Here is a 21,514-nt window from a genome sequence, read left to right on the forward strand (position 1 = left end):
TGTGTTTTTTGTTATTTTGGCGACATTAGCATCCACCACCCGCCAAATGTGAGTGTGGCGGGTGAGCAAGGATTGCCCAAAGTGTGGAAAAACCACCAGTTGCGATTACGGTGATACATATGCACTGCCCTGTTTATGTCCGTTACACCTTTTTACCATCTGAAGATATGAGCATCAGAGCCAAAGTCAGGTCAGTCAGTCATCAGACTCTTAACTCCTACTCCAAATGACACTCTCTCATCTCATATTGAGTGATGCTTGCTCGCTCAGTGTTACAGTCTCGCTAATGTGTAAGCTTTGCAACTGCAGTGGCTAATGTATGCGTGACAAAATATTTTTTGCCGATTCATATTTTAGTTACAACTACATTGAGCTAGCAAAGCAGTTTTGTGTAACAAGCAATTTATTAAGTTTAGGCAATGCTAACGAAACATTTTGGCTAACACCCTGCAAACATTTCAACGTTGATCAGAGGTCTAATTGACCTTGGTCCTGGAGGTCGATACGACGTCTAGTGGAGGGGCTGATATGAAAGTTTTTCTGACGTCGGTCTTCTCGACCCACGTCGTTTCAACGGCTCATAGACGACATCAGTCCAAGTCGTTACAACGTTTTATAGATGACATTTCAACCTATATAAAATTTACTTTTCAGCGAAGCCACTAAATACCCACAAACTTATGAAAGAAAATAGCATTAAGCTAAATTTCACGTCTTTCTATGATACCTTGTAGTGTTTTTTTTATGGAATACTTTAAATCTTTAACCCATTTAGGGCATAGAGAAAGCATAAATACATTACATAATACTCTTCAACAAAAGAAAGCATTCGGGATATAGAGAAAACACAAAAAACATTTTGACAATAATGTTGCATTTGCTTGTTTATTGAGACAAATCCCAAACCCGTCCTATGGCTGCTTTTTCGTTTTCTGTGGCCTTCACATTCCATCTCTTCACAGCAGCTGGAAAAAAGGCACAACAAAAAAATTAATACTCATCTTTCCAGAGCCTCTTCTGATGTTGGAGCATTTTTTGACTGTCAACGGTGGAGGCGCCTCTTGTCTGCGGCCAGGTCCTGTTGGAAATTAACGCCATCTAGTGCCCCAACCTAAAGGGCTTTCTGTCGGCTACACCAACTCCATTTAGCTAGCAACATCAGCAGCTACCACCCCCTCGCTATGAATAAAGACAGGAAAAATAGAGAAGAGTGGGTCCTAAAAATAACCAAAAATTCACAGGATTAATGCACGGGAAAACTGCTGTGCCACATGAATATGCACATGTTTCATTTTCCACTACATAACACATAGCTAGCATGCTAGCTTAGGGCTGGGCGATATGGTTTAAATCAATATCATGATAATCATAAGGATTTTTCTCGATATCAATATATATTATGATATGGTTCATGTATGCAAAATCACGTTAAATAATCAAATTAATGTTCATCTCATTGAACCGAATGGTAATGTTAGGTGTGATGTCAAACAAAACAGAAATATTCAAATAATATTCCTATCATACCTCATTTTATGAGTTTTTAAGTAAAATTTGCTTGTCATCATCAATTCAGACAGCAGAAATGTGTCACGATATCAAAATATCTTCATATCATCACGATATGATTCCACTGAAAGACGATAAACGATAATATTGAATTATCGCCCAGCCCTATGCTAGCTGTGTTTTTTTTCCCCCAATTCTTATTTACAAATAAGAAAACCAGCTATCTAGAAAAAAAGCCATGCAGCCTCAATCTCAACCGTTTAGAATGCAAAGGATAAAAGCATAACACGTCTGTGCAAATACATTTGCATTTTAAATAGAAGTGCCTTTTGTTAACTCACCTGACCAGCTCGCCTCCCCTGTCGAACTCCCAGTCACTGATCTCACCGTTGGCGCATGCGTCGGAGGACGAAGGGATTACTTAGTGTTGATGCACAAGGAAAAATAGTTCCTACAAAGGCAACTAGAGGAAACGCTGGAATAAAAGATAAACCTATTTTAGCCCCTATATTGGCCATATACATGAGCATAGTTCATACATGAGTTTAGAATAATAACCATTGCGATTCATGCGTAAACATTACCATTCACACTCATGTTACAAAATTATATCCTTGTAATTTAATACAGTGTTTATTCGGTTATACCACTGTAAAACAAGTTTTCCTCGAAATCACCATTCCCCTAAGATCATATGTTGTCATGTCGGCAAATGGTCGAAATAAAGTCACGTTGTGACTCGACGTCTATTAGACTTGTTGGCCTCGACGCAGGTTGAGAAAATGTTTGCTGGGCAGGCTACTATGATACTGAAAGACAGCTAATCTTCATGACAAAACATTTGGTAAATGATGTGTTTATCCTGATTATTCCAGGACTGTAGTAACATCAATTACAGCAACAGCGCCTAGCTAGGTGCTGCACACCTAGCTAGGCGCTGTGGGACAGGACAGCATCTGTGTTTCCACCTTTGTGACCACTTTCCAGGCACTGTATTTACAACACAGTTTCAAAACAAATTGTTTTGATATGAAATATTGTTACCAAGGAAAACATTAAAGAGGACAGCCTAACCACACACTGTGTCAGTTTAGCTTGTCCACCCTGAGGCTAGATAAAACTGTCAAACTGGGAGCAGAATTAAGAGGCCAGCAGACACATAATAACAGAGGTGGTGTGTTGCGGCAAGCGGATTGGAGACATTGCGACCAAAGGGGGAAAAAATGATATTTCAATGAGAACTGGCGAGCAAGGCAAGATGCGCAACTGGCTGGTTTTTGAGCCACCGTGCCAAACCGTGTATCATATTTAGCCTTTAACGCTGATTTAAAAAAGTGTCTGGTAAAAAATGGGAGTGGCTGGTAAAATAGCTCTACAAGACAGGCTAGTGGAAAAAGTTAATTTCCCACCCTGTACATTAATCAGCACCAAATCAGGTATTTATTTATATGCAAACATCGTTGATTATTACTTGAAGGCAAGAGGTTTTCATGCTGTTTAACCATAGCAGGCTGTTTATTGGTTGATGACTGAAGCTCTCACGCTCCTCGGCCGGCTGTCCCCAAACACTCACATATTTACTCTGACCTCTTTAGACTGTGTGACAGGACGTGAGTGTTTGCCACATAGAAAATCCCCATCAGTTTATAGAGCACAGCCAACTTATGAATTTTGTCTCCAGACAAAGTCTAACTCTGAAAACCTTAAAATGATGTTAGATGTTCCTCATGTTTGGGAAATGAAGATAATGATTTTAGATGACACATAGATCTATGTGTAGACAGCATCTCCTGAAACTATATTTACAACTAAGATCCTCTTTGTTTCACTAATTCAAATATCTTCAAACATCTCAGTCGCAAGATGCTTTTTGGAAACCTGCTTAGTCTTTTTTAAGCCCTTATTTAAACAGGCAAGTTAACTAAGGACACATTTGCAGGGGGAAGACGGGTTTTTGCATTTGGCTACTACAGGTTTTCTAGCACTATCAGATAGTAGCCTCACTCTAGGACACCTTGATTGTAGGTGTTGAGGAAGGCAAGAGTGTCTCTCGTTTTCTACCCCCCTCTTAGATTTTCCCAGCAGGCCAGGGGATATAAACCGGCAACCTTCCGGTAGCGAGCTCCTACCACGACCACTTGCCAGACTCCTCAAATAGACTCCTCAAGTAATGACAGACCAAAGTTCAGAAGACTTGTCCAATTACCTCCAAGACCTTTAATAGGCCTGCAAAAGAGTGTGTTAGCAAGTCATTCACTGTAAAAGGATATGAGCATCGGCCTTGAACTGTAGTGACTAATGTAAAGGGCTGATGAATGGAACAAAGGCCGTCCGCCCTGGAGTTACAACGCCTTTATTTAGTTATTGTAATCCACCCAGGGAAGTGGATAGAGTGCGGTTCCCTCACAAGACCCGCTGCCGCAAGGCCTCAAACCTCGGATGAGGCATTCGGTCTGGCTTCCCCTTCGCCTCCCGTCTCTCATTCAACACCTTTGTGCTTCGTCCCGCTGTGCATTGAAGTGTTAGAGTGCTATATTAAGATGGAGGACCCCCCACTGAATACCACTTCCCCTCTATGCGGTTCTGTAAGCGCTGGAACACTAAGACACCACCTGTACATACAGCATTTGAGACTCAAATAAGAATAAAATAACATTTGCTTGAACAATAAAGACTTGATGAAAATAAGTCTGGAATGCGGTATAGTCGAGGCATTTTCTTTTTCGTTATGGTGTTATTGGGGTGTGCGTGTGTGTGTGTGTGTGTGTGTGGGTCCAGCTTTCTCTGGACAGAGCGCTCATTGCTGTTTAGGAGACTCTTACTCTCAAGTTTGGATTTATCACATCCTGTGGGCGGAAAAGATTCCTCCCAGAATTTCATTTGGTAAACAGTGAATCTACAGCATCTCAATTAGTAGGGATGGGACACTCTCTGTTGCAGCCCACTTTGCGATTTAGGCGGATAAGACTGGTGGATTTTTACATAAAAATCTTGCCTAGTGCAGCTTTAAGTGTCAGACAGTCAGCTGGATGTCACTTTATATCGACAATCAGTGAATGACAGCAGTCTTTTGGACACTAGCTTTTCTCATAGCTACTCTCAGTATCAGATTCAAAACAAGGACCTTGGACACAGAGTTTCTCAAACCTAAAGCCGGCCCTCAACCCAAAGGTGTGTGTGTGTCCTGTGCACAGCTGTGTGTAACAATCAGGTGCTGGCAACAGCAGGGAAACAAGTCCATTCAAAACAGGGGCAGTTTTGCCACACACCTTAAAGACGAGATGAAATGAAAAATGCCTTTTTAACCCTTTTAGATCACATCCCCGGTCATACTGTGCACCTATTTAACAATTTATGCCAAAAAAAATACCAAAAATCAATTTCATTGTATTCTTATATCAAAATTCAATCATGTTTTCTTCCTGTAAAACAAAATATGCTGTGTGCTTACGTAAGCATGCCCGTAACTAATTTCAACCAATAATATCATGACATCCACCCATCAATCAATCTTCAACTTTTAGCGCACAGAGCTAAGAGGCTAAGATTTATTAGTTAGCTAGCTAGCAACAGCATGGTACTTCGGTGTGTCTTCGGGTGTTATGACACACCCACTTTTCAACGTTCAAATCAAATTCCTCCCAACGTTATGTCCCGCCTGTCTTTCCTGTTTCACTCGGAAATACGTCACGATACGGAAGTTAGATACTCTCGAAATGCCGTTTCATCTCGACTTTAAGTATCAGACCATAATTTCTTCAATTATAAGCATTTTTAGAAGCATTGGAGCGAACATTTCGCATCTAGCTTCGCTCATCCTCCTCCATCCCCTGCCAGCATACCACAACCCTAGCTTAACTTTATGAGCATTGCACCAATAGCACTTTGTATCATGGCAACAATGAAACAAAGAAAAGGTTCTTTTGATTATGTCAGGCTTGGTGACATAACGGCCGAATAATCACATAAACACCTTGGCTACTGTTCGTAATACCTCTCCCTAAGGCCCCATAAAATAATTCCCCCTACAGAACAATACGGTTTCTGTGATTGTTGGCAGTGGCAGTGGGATTCCTGACGAGGATGAGCCCCAACCTCTGAACCCTGAGCCGACTGCACCTGGTGAACTCAAACAGGCAGTGAATATTTTGATGGAAAAAGGTGACCTTCTATGCTTTGAAGCATAGGGAAGGGTGAAGAACTCATCTCAAAACATCATTATAAAGATGTTATATATCTTTGCTCTTATGTTGGCATGTCTCTAGGGCAATGAGATGTTATGAAAAGAAAGTTCACAATGAAAAAGAAAGGTACAACAAGGTGAAAAAGTGTTGATCATTTTCAGGTGTCTGGTATGTGAACTACACATTGAGATCTAATCACCTGCATTTTCTCGAGGTGGCGACTGAGACGTGTCATTCATGTTCGCCTGCCTCCTGAACCTTCTCACATCTGCTCGGTGTGTTACTTCTCTGTGCATTACCTCTGTTTGTTTTTCCCCGTCTTCTTCTGGACACAAGTGAGGCAGAGAAACCGTTTGAATAGCGAAAAAGACCAATGTTCCAGAACAGCCCAAAGAGGACCGCATTGGCCGCTCGGGGTGTGTGACCAGGATTCCATTATGGATGGAACTCTTTGTTGTTCCCCTTTATTGCTTTGAGAAGTACGCCAAATGCCTGCTTTTGCTCCGCAGTCTGGAAACACCACGCACGTGCTCTCCTCGACTTTCGTATGCAATTCTTCCGCTATTCAGGTCAAGCACAGGGAGATAGAATCTCTTTTTCACGTGTGGCTTGGTACTGAAAATGTTGAAATTCATACAGGTTTCCACGCACAACATACCGCATTTAATAGTGGTGCAGAATGTAGAACAGCTTTCCTTGTCTCTGTGCAAGTCCCTCCTCCTTTCTTTAAACTCATTTATTGAAACAAGGGAAAACTTGTCTTGTAGGTCACTCTAGGTTTTTTCCAGTGTATCAAAAGTCAGGTATGTTGTTACCTTATTTTGTGATCTAGCATTGTAAGGTATATTGTTCTATATTTTGGGATGGAAAGTGTCCAGAAGTGTCCCTACAGTTAAAAACAAAACAGAGAGGTAACATCACTTCTAAGGAATGATAACTGCTAACTTCTGATGTTTTGTTGACACACATAAGGAGGTTTCACTCCCTTCTCGAGGCTGGAAACCACCGGCCCATTTTTCTCCACAGAGTAAGCTGTGGTTCCGGGAATTGGCATCTGTGATGAAATGAATTTAATTGTACTTTTTGTCACTACTTCAAAAGCGAACCGCCTCATCATAACATGGAAATGTGAATATCGCGCAGCTGTTTTTCCAATGTGTTGCAGGTATGAGGGACTGCCGGTTTTGACGATAAACCTACTAACTACAGCACTCTAAGCCCACCATACTATTTCTGCCAGTGCAAAATTACAGTGATTCACATCCAAACAAATGTGATTTCTTTAACGGTGTTCGGCTAAATACAGTATCCAATTATTTGCACTCATTGTATGCTAAGCAGCAAGGTGAATGCCCTCTACAATCAACAGTGGGAGGAAGAAGCCAGACACTATTAGTGTGCTATTCATTAACTGTACTGGCAACAGATGAGAGAGGATAGGGAGACTGAAGGAAGCAGCCATGGCTTTTAATTTCCTGAGGAGAGCACGCCCAGCTACTGCAGCTTCTGTTTACGCAACGGCCTGTAATTCCTCCTCAGCCCTGGCCCAAGCCGTGGCCTTGTGTCGAGTTACAGACGGGGCTTCAAACAAACAGCATCCTCACCGCAGCAAAGACACTGTGACCAAATACCTATCTGTATCAGGATGATTCAGCTGCACATTAAAGTCACTGCAGAATCACTAGGCTAGCATAAGCTACATAACGACCATGATCACCAGCGGGCCAGCTGTGGAGGCTTAGCAGCACATATTTCCAAAAGGCTGAGTATGCGTAATACAGCGCATATCAGATTCTGGCAATAATATAGTCTTGGGCATGAGCGTACCACCAAATAGGGGTAAAGATAGCAGGCAGAAGAATCAGACCAGGCCAGATATAAACATATAAGATCTAAACGAATCTTTGGCTAGATTCACACTGCAGCTGAAATTGTCCCATTTCATTTTTTTCCCCTTACATGTGACACTGATCTGATCATTTCTAATCAGTGTGGACAGGAAAAAGCTGCATGGAGTCACATTTTTTCAGAACCCGAGGCATGTGACCTAGATGCAACTTGAATTTGAACGCTCAAATCAGAATTTATCAGCGTTGCCATGACAATAAGTAGATTTTACATCATTCACCTGAGACAACTGTCATAATTTTTGCTCCACTGCAGCTTGGAGGACAATGAGACACAATAATGTAAATAAAGTGAAAGAGCCCACTTGATTGGTATTTGGGGACACCTCAATTCAGTCAAAACTATAAGGTATTGTAGGTATTGTTTAAATTAGTTTGAAACAAGCAGGAGAAACGTAGGCACAAAGACATATGTGACTTTTGTGTCTTTTATTATCATGTGTTTCTTTTCGACATCACTGTCAGTTCATATTGGCATCAGATATGAGTTACATCCTAGAATAGATATGAGCAGTCATCCAAAAAATCAGGTATGAGCAGCGGTTCAAAATTGAGCATCAAGGCCTCAGTGAGCGGATCTAAACTGGGCTGCAGGACACAAAGCAAAGTCTGAAAATGGCATGACGTGAGCTGTTTGAACACTCAGAGGGGACGACCGACTACCTCCAGCAAGAGAGGAAGTCTGCAAGTACAAATCACCCCCCCCACTCTCCTCGCCGAGGTGTGAAATATTAGAGATAGCTGTGACAGACAGGGATTTCCATGCAGACACTAAACTTCCCCACAGGCCAGCGTTGCGTGAGAGTCGGCCGTGTACGCGGTTGCGATAGAGACGCCGGTGTTTCTTTTTTTGTATCGCTGCGAGAATGAAGTCTGACACTAGTTGATACTTACCTGATTTGACATAATTGATGATGACGCAAATTGGTAACAAACTGGTGCGAAGGGTCACTGGCTTGCATAATGTAGGCCATGAAAAAAAGCCAGCAATAACCCAGTAACACAGTTGGGTGGGAGTTGCAGCATACTGCATTCACACAGTGACATATATATTTACTTTAAAGTGGTAATCAGCAATATTCTCCTCATTTTTTCTTTAATTTTGTCTCCATCTTTGGTGCTCAGCGCTCATTGCTGTGGTGTTTTTGCACTACACTTCCCAGAGATCACCTGTCAATCAAACAGTGTGTCCAGTACTGTGACGTCTTTTTCCTTGGATTTTCTGTTGATGATGTTTGGGTTTCTGTAGGTGGCACTTTTTCTGTTTATTCCAAACAAACACCGGGTGTTAGAACAGCAAATGTAAAAGAACTGGGTATAGGTTGAATCACTGTTGTGTTATATCAATCGCAATAGAGAGTAGTAAAACTGCCATTTATTTATACCAAAATGTCATGGATTATTTCTTTAAAGATGCCTATAAATAACAGCTTCACATTCTGATTCATGCTGGATATTCTGTCCTCTGAAACACTTAACTAAAGACACAGAATTTGACTTGAGTCTGTTCTGCTCACTCTGTCGTCTGGCCCCTCAGGACTGGAGCTCCTCTGGCTGAGCTGAGCCGGGACAGGACAGACCAGGAAGACACAGGATGAGACGGGCAATCCTCCAGTCTGGAGCTCCTGCCTGTGCCATGACAAGGTTTACAGAAGTGACTAACACACAGACTGATGTGGGCTAGGGCCAGGCCAGACCCCAGACGTCCACACATAGGCTGCGTAAGCCTCCCGTGGGCCCGTGCCAGGCTGTCCTACAGTTGGGAGTGGGAGAGTCGGCTGGCAGGATGCCGCTTGTAAATGAGGCTGGCTGACAGGGAGGTGCCAATCTGTCAGCGGGCATCACAGGGGGAAAAGCACAGACCTGAGAGATGCTTTTATGGAGCCATCAAGTCAAGTGACTGTTTGCACTACACACACACACACACACACACCCACACACATATCTAGAGTAACTACAGTATTTACAGCACGATACTGAATACAGATTAGAATGAACGAATTTTAGCCAAAATGTTTGTTAAAGTTTATTTATCCAGGGAGAGTCTGCACGCTTTTTCCCAGCAACACCCTGCTTCATATTCATTCAGTTACACATATTCAGGGACTCAAACCTGCAACCTTCCAGTCACAAGCCGTCTTTGCTATCCTCTAGCCTACTGCTGCCTGTAGAAACACAGAAATAACAACAGGCAGGCTGCCTAATGTCCAGCCATTATCACCATGATATATTAGATATGACCAGGTATTCTAAAGAGGTCACTAATTATGCTAATTAATGCATCAAATATCAAATATGTATATGTCAACATACCTGTCTTCACATAATACATGGGTGGTATTAATATGAACTCTGTATCTTAAAGCATTAAGGAGTTATAGTAGTTTCAAGAAAATCAGTTTTTCCTCATTAATATGCAAATTTATGCAGCAAGGTGCTCCAAAATGTAATCAGATCATCTAATTCATAGGAAGAACCTGTTGTGTAAGTACAAAGTTTCTACATGTACTGTTCTCAAGTTATTGTGTTCACAGGAATGTGACTTCACCCAGACGCCACCATGATGACATCATGTCCTGCATACCATGTACCGTGGTGGAGGACAAAAAAATCAGAACTGTTTTATCTTGTTGGGATGTCCTCAGTATACTTTACAGTCACATTTCACAGTGGAACAACAATGACAAACACATGCACACACACACACACACACACACAAATGCCGATCCCTCCAACTACTGGCCCAGGATCTTGTACAGATACTGTATCCCTTTGATAGTGAAGGTCAGATTTGGTACCACACATATCTAATGGCAAATCTGTGGTTACCGGCAACATACCTTCACCTGTAGTCAGAAGCTCCTGTTACCAGCCTCTGCTGTGACAGGCTTCTGTTATACTCTGGTCCAATGCATGCAGCACAGAGCTACTTAGAAGGAGGCCTGCTGATCACATTACTGGGTCAACGGCATTAGTTTACTGGGCAGACCACTTGGGACAGTTTCAAGTGTGAGCGGGAAATGCCTATTTAAAGGTCCAGGGAAGATGGTAGCACTGTATCTACTATCAAGTAACGGTGATGGAAACAGCCGTTGAATAGGTATCGACACAAAAAGATAGATCACTGTAAAATGCATTGCGCGATTGCCGTACGTCAAGCGGTGCTCCTGTCATTATGTGACAGATAAAATGTAATCATAAAAAAAAAACAACTGTGTGAGTGTTTCAATCTCTCTTCGCTAATAAAACAGGTTCCCTCTTTTCATCGTGCGGACTGGAAGCTCGGCAGGGGCGATGAGAAACGCGAGGGTGCGGTGTTGGGTTGCCTCCAGACCCATTTTGTGTCCTCGATCGGTGGCGCGAGACAAAAGGACCACAGAAACCGGAGCCCGAGGTAGTGCTGCACTTCTGCTGAGAGTCAGAGAAGGGGGGGAGAAGAATGGAGTCCTTTCTCTGTCCGGCCCGGCTGGCTGTACTGTACACCTTGGAGAAGCACTCAGCACCGAGGGGAGATAGGTTGCCTTGATAATGAACACACACAGGCCCCCTCTTCAGGATCCCGTCCGCTTGCCAGAGCCTGAGAGAGGCAAGGGAAGGTTTGAGGCTTTTTGTGTTGGTGTGAATTCACCCGCTCGCTGAGTCACTTCAACCTATCCTGTCCATTTGTCTGGTCGGAGCGAGAAAAAGCGCCATCCTCGTTTCATCTGACACTGTGGCCTGTTGTGAAAAGCCCGACCCTGTTCGTCACCGGTTTTGGGTTTTTTCCCTGTGCGTGTGGGCGGCCTGACACAAATAAAGCACTCCGAGTGGATGGAACCATTGAATTGCCTCGTTTGTGTCCTCTCCCCGTTCTCGCTCTCACACAACGCAGACAATGACCGTGGAGATGCTTTGAGAGAGAAACTGGCACATTTATTGTTGCTCGAAACCCAGAAGAAAGTTCTGCAGAACATCACGACAATCCCATGAGGGCGGCTCACTCTGTAAACAATGGCCCGTACATCAAAGAAACTTGTGCTACAAATCAGTCAAAACAAAAATGAGAGATCGCCTCAGCCAGCCGGACAAAAGCCAAGCGCTCAGTCAAAAAGAAAAGCGGAGAATCCCCTCGAGGAGCTGCCTTTGGTGAACTATGGCTCCAGTTGATAGCAGACGCTGATCGACGTCGTTCAGTGCTCCATCACTTCCAGGCCCTTGTAGGATTTTACACTTCGATCAAACACACCTGTCCACATTCCTGTCTCTGTCTGCTTCAACATAAAAGAGATGGAAGATCCAGGATTGCCTGAATCAGGAGAAATCCCCCATATGTGATGGCACGGTTGCATTGCTTACGTAATAGGGAATGTGAGGAATTCTCGTCTATCAAGTACGCTATACAGTACGTCCACCTGTTGAGAGAAGTCGAGTACAATGTAGTCTTTATCAATTCATCTTCTGCCCAACTGTCTTCCCTTTCTCTGTTTTTCCATGTCTCTAATCCTTGATAAGGATGTTTATACTCCAACTCACTGAGACCTGACAGGTTCTGACAGGACCCACCAGACCCAATGGATTGTGGTCAGGATGTATTTTTCTTTCCCATTCCCTTAATTGCTCAGGTTTGGGTTGAGCTCAGGCTCCAAAATATTGTTGAAAAATACTGTTATTAGCAATTTATCATTAGCAATTTGGTAGCCATTTCAGGCTTTTGTCTCAAAAAAGCTTTACTCCTTTCCTCATGTTCGATTTGCTTTTCACTTACTGAGTTGTTGAAAACAGCGCTAAGTTCAGTTTTTCCTCTTACCTTATGAAATCATATTTGCCAGTCATATTGCAGAAATTGATAGGCAGTTTAAGTGTTTCCATTCCATGAAAAGTCATATTGAGAAATTTCAAGTGAATGTAAACAGCATAGTTCAAATATACCTTTGATTGTTTCTCACTCAATGTAGAGAGACATTCATATACTTGTATTTTTTGCACCATCCCTGTGTTCCCGTATGTGAAGCAGCCCTAATGTCCTTGTGTGAGTCAGTATTTCATGTTATTCAGAACTAACTACAGTTGAAAATTAGGAGCCTACACCTTCAGAAGGTCCTTTAATGTCTACAACATCAGCAACTAGGAGTCCATTTCATATGAATTGAATCAAGCACCCATTAACACTATGGATGTCATCTGAGCTGAGACATACTGTACAGTTAACCGTGTAAGTACTGGAACAGTGAGGTAATGTTGGTCTGTTGCAGTTCAAAATGTTTTAACATGAAGGCCATTTAAGTCCCTCTAAAGCTGATGCATTAATACAAAAGGCTATGTATCCAAATGTAAGTGAAACAGTCTGATGTAATGGCTTTTTCAGGCTTCAAGGTAATAAAAACTAGAAAATTTGAAAGGGTGTGTAGACTTTTGATATCCACTGTATGCAGCTTTGTTATGGTCTGGTTACCGCAGAATCTGGTACATATTTAAGCAGCGAGGTTACGTTAAGCGAGGGTCCGTGCCAAAGCTTGGATTAAAACTCCTCTCTGACTCTACCATGTCCGCTGGCCCCCTGCATAACCTGCCGATACGTTGCTAGCTTTAACACCACAATAAAAGCAGCCCTTTAGACAGCCCAGTGGTGCAGACAGAAGACTTTCACACAGTGATAAAGTCTGTTTTCCTGCAGATTTCCTAAAGCTTGTGATTACTGAGCTAATTTCTGACATTCCTTGGAGAACTTACAGGCTACTGCTCAGAAAGTGGCAGCTTACAAGAACAGTGGGCTCCTTATACAGTACTGTAGCCAGACATATGCACACAGACAATATGTTGTTCTGTCTTATAAGAACACACAAAATGAACTATGTGTGGTTTAAAAAAGAAACAACGGAGTGGACAGAAACAGGTACATTTAAGGGATATCGAAACATTCCGTGACAATCATATAAATACTGTATTTAGCCTTTTAAAGCTGCAGTAGGCAAGATTTTTATAACAATACACCCATCTTATCAGCGTTAATCACAATGTGGGGCTGCAACGGAGAAGAGCATTCACCTATTTACCTATCTGCCAACAAATCAAAACTTAAGAGTGAAATCCAAACTGTCTCCTAAACAGCAGAGAGCAGTGCTCCATCCAGAGAAAGCTGAACTCACCAACATTCGATCCCTTTGATTTCCTTTGGTATAAAACGATTGCAGACCAGCCAGATTGGTAAACATGAGCATTCTGCTTGCAGTTTACTGACGTCATGCTACATTTCTGGGTATTGAAGTTCAAATTTTTCAAACAGTTACCTCTCGCTGCCATTAGGAGGCGCCAATGTGCAAAGTTGCCTAGTGCAGCTTTAAATTTCTTGATAGGATCCTGCTGCTGGTAAAGTTGTTGTAGTCTAGCTGATCATATAGCAAGAAGCATAGGACAATTTGAAGGGACGCTTTCTGTGTCAAGGAATGAACACACATGCTATAATTGCATGTTATCCAGAGCAATATAAACCACTAAACCCAACACAGATTTCGGTCACCAGTTTACATAGAGATAGCAGTTCTTTCAATGGAAGCATATTGCTCATGATGGGATGTCTACATAATAACATCCAAGACGAATTCCTCCCAAAACTACACAGAAGCAACACTGTGGCCAATACGCTTGTGGGCTTGCTGTCCTTCGGTTGACTTCAACCATCACAGTTTTTGGATAAAGGCATGCCATTGATGAGTATGGGAAACTTAATGTTTCAGTTTTAGGGGTTAGGAAATATAGTTGATTGTGACAGGAAAAGTCAACCACTGTAAAAACATTACCTAATTGTCTCCATCAAATATGAATATAGGACAGTTAGAATCCCCTTTGTGCTCTCAAAGACTTTTTCAGTTTGGATTATGGGATGGGGATCTGTGGTAAGAACGGAGCCTCTGCAATACTGATCCAATACAACACAATCCACAACACTGGCTGTTTCCCCATTCAAAGGCGACAGACAGCATGACCTAATTTACTAGTGTGGGGTTGGCAGACTGAAAATGACAGGGTTGGCCAGCTAACGTCAGTGCTAAGCTAAGATGCGTCGTAATGGGACAATCTCGGCCAGCGTCTCTCATCGACTGTACACTTTGGGTGTTTGTCTCATCAAACAGCTCAGCGGGAAAAAATAACCCACACTTAACTCTTAATTCTTCATCTCTGACCTTGTTTTTAAAGACACTAAACTGTCTGAGCTGTGGTTTACAGGAGTGGGAGAGCACTCGTAATTACATGGAGGCTCTGAGGGTTTATGGCCATGTGAGGGAGGCCAGGTAAGAAAGCACCGGTGAGATGTTTCTGCTGTATTCAAGTGATGTGGGGTTGTACTTTTCTCAGAGTCAGGAATACGTTTGCTTTCACGTGCTTTATGGTTGGAAAATTAGAAAACGTTTCCTCAACTGTTTAAACACATTTCCAGCCTTCTAGGCTAACGTTAGCCATCGAGCTAGCGATAGCCTAGCTAGCAAGCAATCTTCGGCTATTTCAGGGGATTATGAATGTAAATACCACAGGAAATTGAATGCTGTAGCACTATACTTATCAACGAATATCCATGTCTTTTAAATTTGTAGGCTACTTCATTTTCGTATGACTCTGTGCTCTGTTCAGCCATGTTGGAAAGAGCGATTAATCACAACTTGGCCAATTCGTGCTGCATCTACAATCCTGATTTCTCCGACTTGATCATCCGACATAAGTTGTTCACGTGATAAATCCATGTAACCCTGAATGCAAGGTTAGTGAGCATGTTGTCTTTAACACAAACTTGGGATCAGACTTCCTGAACCCTGTTACCTGTACTCCTAAAGGTGAGAGACATTCATAACTTTCATCACAGATTAGCCTAGAATTTCTTCCAATCCAAGATTTCCAAGATCCTCAGAGAACCCATTGGCAACTGCATATGATGGGGAAAAACTAGAGGAATCAGCATGGACTAATTTCTAAGAATATGGGCCTAATAGGAATAATTACCACTCAGCATTCCCTCGCACTGCAGCTGCGGAGTTGTGTATGCGGGCGAAAAATAAACACTTTCTGCATTCATTTCAATTATACAGGCAATGAACGCCCCAAAACACTTGCATATTTGCTATTTTTATCTCCAATATTATAAAAGGAATAAGCGCTCCTGTAATTACACCGTTTAACATTTAGAGTGTTCCACTCACTTAGCAACCATGCATTTATGGTGTTATCTACATGGCTATTTGGGAATTAAAGAGCTTTAGGCTGCCAACCACAAAAAGGCAGAGAATTGCTCTCATTTTTCCACCACCTCAAAGCATGTGTGCTGCTTTAGCTAAATTGTCATTATGCCTACTGCTTTAAGACAGGGACCGAGACTGTGTAGTGGGCCTAAATGTGCTGGCTTGGCAGCATCCTTGCTAATGAAGTCTTATAAAGCATGAGGTTTCAGCCTGGTGTTACCATCACGTCTGCAACCTTTTCCAAGCCAATTAGAGTCTAAAATGTGTCCCCCGGTCTTAACGAGGCCAAGGAATCAGAACTAATCCACTATCAGCTATCTCGGTTTATCAGCGTGGAAATGATCCATTTAAACCTGTAGCCGGGTTGTTCTTGTGAGGCCTGGGTTGGTGCGGATCAGGGCGCCCTGTGTTGAGGGGAGTGGGTGGTTCCAGTGAACCACAAATGAGCTTGATAGGGTTTGTTAGTGCAAAAACCAAAACAGCTGTGGGACAGGAGTGTGTGGTCCCTGCCACGGGACAAATAGGAGAGCCATGAGTGGACTGAAGCTAATGTGGGGATGAACAAATCGTGAACTGCTCCTCATAGGTGTGGCTGACTATGATGCCAAATAATAAAAGAAATCAGTAAAATACTTCACCCTCTGGCTGACATTTAAATCACTTAAAGAAGCATGTTAAAAAACTGAGTCCTAAAAGGAGGAAAAGGTTTTTAGATTTTTAGAGGAGGTTCTCAATGAAGAGAGGATGAGCTTTCAATAGTTGCATTTTTTGAGCAAAACATATAAAACTTCCTATGACTTCCAGTTGGTGATCATCATGAGAAAAACAACCACCAATATAAATACAATTAATTATATTTCCAGAAAAGCATGATTTTATGGATTTATTTTCCTTAAAATACCCTATCCTCATAGAGTTTAATATTACTTACTGATTGTGAAAAATCCACATCTCAATTGTCTCCAAGCTCAAAAATCCTTCTCTAACTTGTCTGCTTGTCTTTATCTACATCTCCTCCTCCTTGATTAGTACAGATTTAATAAGGGAAATCAATAAGGGATAATGGCTTTTACCTGGATTCACCTAATCAGTGTATTTCATGAAAAGTGCAAGTGTCCCTAATATTCTGTACATGCAGCGTATGTTATGAATTTACCTGCATCCCTGGAAAGAGTTAAAGAGATATTGCCTGGTATGACATGAGTGTGTGTGCACACGACTCCGCTGTGCGTCAGTCAGCTCTGCCCTCTGAGCAGGGTCACCACGCTACATCAGCTTCTACTTATCTCTCCCTCCACTGACATGCACTGTTGTCTGTCTGTGTGCTGCGCTGGGCAGCCACAATGCTCCTCCAGTGGCTCCCAAAAACTCTCATTTGATTCCCAGATGGGAATTTATCAGATGACAGTATATTGCTGTGAACGCTCATTGGCTTTTTACCGTATAGCAGGACACAAGAAGTGGATTAGTGTTGGAACTGATTTGCAAATTCTAAAAGGGTAATTTGAGAGGATATAGGATTGAAGGAAAGAAGGAAGGAAGTGAGGAAGCAAGAGAGGCTGGGAGGACAGGAGGATGGAATCAAGGAAAGTTGGAAAGCAAAAAGAAAGAAGGAAGGAAGGAAGGACAAAAGGAAGAAAGGAAAAATGGTGGAAGGAAGGAAGAAGGAAGTAGGTGAGGGTAGAAGAGAGGGAGGAAGGAAGAATGGAGAGGAAGGAAGGAAAGAAGGAAGAAAGTGTGGAAGCAAGGGAGGCTAGAAGGACAAGAAGATGGAAGGAAGGTTGGAAAGAAAAAATGGAAGAAGGAAGGAAGGAAGGAAAAAAGGAAAATTGGAGGAAGGAAGCAAGGAAGGAAGGAAGAGGGTGAGGGCAGGAGAGAGGGAGGAAGGAAGAATGGAAACGAAGGAAGGAAAGAAGGAAGGAAGTGAGGAAGAAAGGAAAGGTGAAGGAAGGAAGGTTGGAAAGAGAAAATGGAGGAAGGAAGGACGGAAGGAAGGAAGGAAGGGGAAGAATGAAGTAGAGAAGGAAGTAAGGGCAGGAGAGAGGGAGGATGGGAGGCAGGAAAGGAGGAAAAGAAAGAAGGAAGGAAGGAAGGACAGAAGGAAACGAGACTGGTAGACTGAGCTCAACTAAAGAAACAAAAACAGTAAGATTCCTCTGGGCGAGAGCTGCAGGCAGCAAGCCTCTCTCTGCTGACCAGCTGCTTCTCTTCCCACCTCTGAGCACAACCTTTATTAAATTTGTGAGTGAAGCCATGTCGCCCATAAAAACCAAGCATGATGGGAGAAAAGATGCTGCGGAATGAGCCGGATAGAGGGAGGAAAAGAAGGAGAAAGGAACATCTATGGCTGGGGAAACACTCAGTAATGTTTACGTTGCATTCTGAATTACAGCACATATTACCATGGAAACAACGTTTGTGTTAGTCATAAAAAACAACAGTAAACATTATAAGGTGTTTAGATGCCTCAGCATGAAAACCTTGTATCTCACCAATGTCAGCTATTCAGGAAGTAAGAAAAACAGCATTGTTTTTAGTTTGATTGCATTTTTGAGTTTATCCAGTGGGGTTTTGAAAGGGTTTCCAAGAAGTTAAAATATAACAATCACCAAAATTTGAGTTACAAGGTTTTCACATGACAACAGTGAGGTTTCTTCTGATCATAAACTTATCTGGGTTATTATAAGTGGGACATTACATGTTTTTGCATAAACACAACATTTGACTCACCTGGCTATTAGGGAATATTGATGTGTATGTAAACGTGGCCACTGATATATTTGGCAGGCTGACAACACAATAGTAGGCATTAAATGAAAAATAGGATCAACACTGACAGCTGTGAAAGAAGAATTTCCTCAACGACCTGCTCTTCTACTTGAGCGGACCATGTTGGAGTTATGGGGAGAGCAATATTTATTTTTTACTGTAAGCCATAAAATCTGTGTGTCTGTGTGTGTGTGTGTGCGCTTGTGCGTGCCTATGCATGTGTGTACATATGTGTGTTTTTTCCCTCTGGTATTCACATTATTTGGAGTTAAATGGAGCTGCTGCTGCTGCCGGGGCCAACTTTCTGGACACGCCTGGGGAAACCCCTCTGTGTCGGCTACTGGACGGCCTGGATGCAATTATGGTCCAATATGAGAGAGAGTGAGAGAGAGAGAGAGAGAGAGAGAGAGAGAGGCATGTTAGACTGGCCCAGCGGAGCCAGGCTGTGGCTGCAGTGGCCAGATGTGATCCCGCTCTGGGTCTGGCGCAAACCTCTCAGCAATTAATGGGGGTGAATGCCACAGCTCTGGGGTGTTCCAGGTGGTAAATAGGTGCTAATAGAAATCACAGAGGCCACATCCCCCTCAAGGCCAAGGCGAACCCAATTGGTTTTACACACCTAAATACAAAAAGGCTAAATGTGGGACTCTGGGTAAACATGTTGTGGATTGAATTACTCGATGTGGAAAAGCTGTGTAAATACAGCGGCAAAGTGAAAGTAGAGACGGTGTCAGTAGTCGTCCATAGCTGCTACCTGCATCGTTTTGTGAAATCAGGACCTAAATATGATAAATATGATATATCTCTGATTTGAGATCAGAATTTTCCAAATATTATTTAATAAGATCATATTGTGAAAATGTTGTCTTTGTTTGGGCTGATGTTGAGCTCGGCCACCTCCGTCAAACCCCCAAAACCCCCAATCTGCCATAGGAAACAAGGTGGTTTTTGCTTGCCTGCAAAATCACCCTGTTTTAGGTGGATTAAGGCCTTTCTCTCAGGCTGCGCTCTCATGCTGTAAGCACATGAGCCACTCGCTATTGTGACAAAAAAATAAGCAAATACCTAATTGCCACTTGCACATGTCATATCAAAGGATCAGATCAAGGCGAGACTGGACAGAAAGTGGTTTACAACGCTTCATTACGCGGACCCAAAGTTCAATGAGGTGATTACAGTCTGCGTTGCTTTATCAGGAAGCCCACTTACTCAAAAATGGCCCGAGTTCGCCATTAGAGGCCCAGTGAGGATTAATTATGGGATCAACGCGCTTAGCTACTGTGGTAACGCAAGTAAATCAGATTGGGTCGCAGGAGCATGCAAACAGATTCGTTATTTTAAACAAAGGGTCATTTGAAAGTACAAGTAAACAGAGACCTTATGTCTTATAGGGAAGGGACATGAGTGCCTTCTGGGGCTGATTTTCATAATGCTGTTGGCATGTCAGCCCTGTTACATAAAGCGATCATCTTTGACTATTTAGAGCCTGACATGCATTTCCTAAGTGCAAATAGCTCTGTCGCTTCAACTGTATAACCAGAGGGGATTAGCACAATACCTGCAAAATAGATTAGATGTTTTGTTCAGTGTAACCAGTAACTTAACACGTTGTTGTGTTATGTGTCACTTGTTGAAAATTATTGATTGACTTGAAAATGTTGATTAATCTCAGAAAAACTCAGAATTTCTGAGATTCTGAGTTTAAAATCAAGTGAGAATTCAAAGATTAACATCAGAATTATGAGAATAAAGTCAGAATAATGATCTCAGAATATTAATCTCAAAACTCAAATACATTTTTCCGCATTTCAAATAGTTTCATTTTTGTTAGTGCACGTTCAAAAAAATGTCGACAAATGTGAAAATCTCGTGCAGACATGCTGCTAATTGAAAAAAAAGGTTTGCTTGATATAAATGAAATTGTCTTACAATTTCAAAAACAGAGCAATAGTCTTGCATGGCATTTTAAAACAATGATGACAACACACTTGGCAGCACAAGCCATATTACTGCAGCATGTTTTTGAAGCGGAGAATGCAAATGGTACTCTAGTTACTAAATAATAATAAAGGGTAACTTTGTAACATAACTAATTACTTTTTAAGGTAGGGAACAAAGTAAAGCAACTAATTACTCTTAAAAGTAACTTTCCCCTGCACTGGTTTTGCTCAAGTTGTTCCTTCATCCAGAGGTTAAAAATAGAGGCCTTAAAGAGGGAGCTGATGCTATTATCCAGCCGCTTACCCCAGTTTGTCAGATTGAGACAAATATTTCACATGTGTTTCAACATCCTTTGTGTGCATTGTCAGAAAGAGGACCTTCAAGATCCTTTGTGGAGTCCAAAACCGACCTCAATGCCAAGAATTCCCCATACAACACACGAAAACTCACAAATGTCAGCATATGGAGAAATCAGGCCGCTAATCGTCCTTTGTCACCCGGCGACATTCCTGACGTTCACCCTTGGCGACCAGGACTTAGGGAAGCGCCTAGATTGTGTTTGACGGCCGTGTCACCGAGCTTAGTGGCTCTCAGGGCGGGGCTGACCGCCTCTCATGGGGGACCCCTATGGAGCTGGACTGTGTTTGGGGGGAGGGGGAGGGGGTGAGGGGGGGGGGCTGAGGCAAGCGAACATCACAACACACTATAGTCCAAACCAAGGTCCTTCTGCAGAGCATCAAAACAAGGTAGACAGCGAATGAATGTGATTAATGAAGCAGGCCGTCAAACTGGAGCGGATGTTGACAGCTCAAAGAAACAGACAGGATGTATAGGAGTTTGGCCACAACACGAAAACAGAACAATCACTGTGGGAATATATTCTGCGTTGGAACAATGCACTCTTTCAAAGTCTTTCAGATTCAAGTTCAGAAGTGATTGGCAACTTTGAACTGTCAGTCAACAAAACATGATAGTCTCATTCTAAAGAATTGCATAT

The sequence above is a fragment of the Centroberyx gerrardi genome, chromosome 18 (assembly GCF_048128805.1).
Source record: "Centroberyx gerrardi isolate f3 chromosome 18, fCenGer3.hap1.cur.20231027, whole genome shotgun sequence".
In the NCBI taxonomy this organism is placed as follows: domain Eukaryota; kingdom Metazoa; phylum Chordata; class Actinopteri; order Beryciformes; family Berycidae; genus Centroberyx; species Centroberyx gerrardi.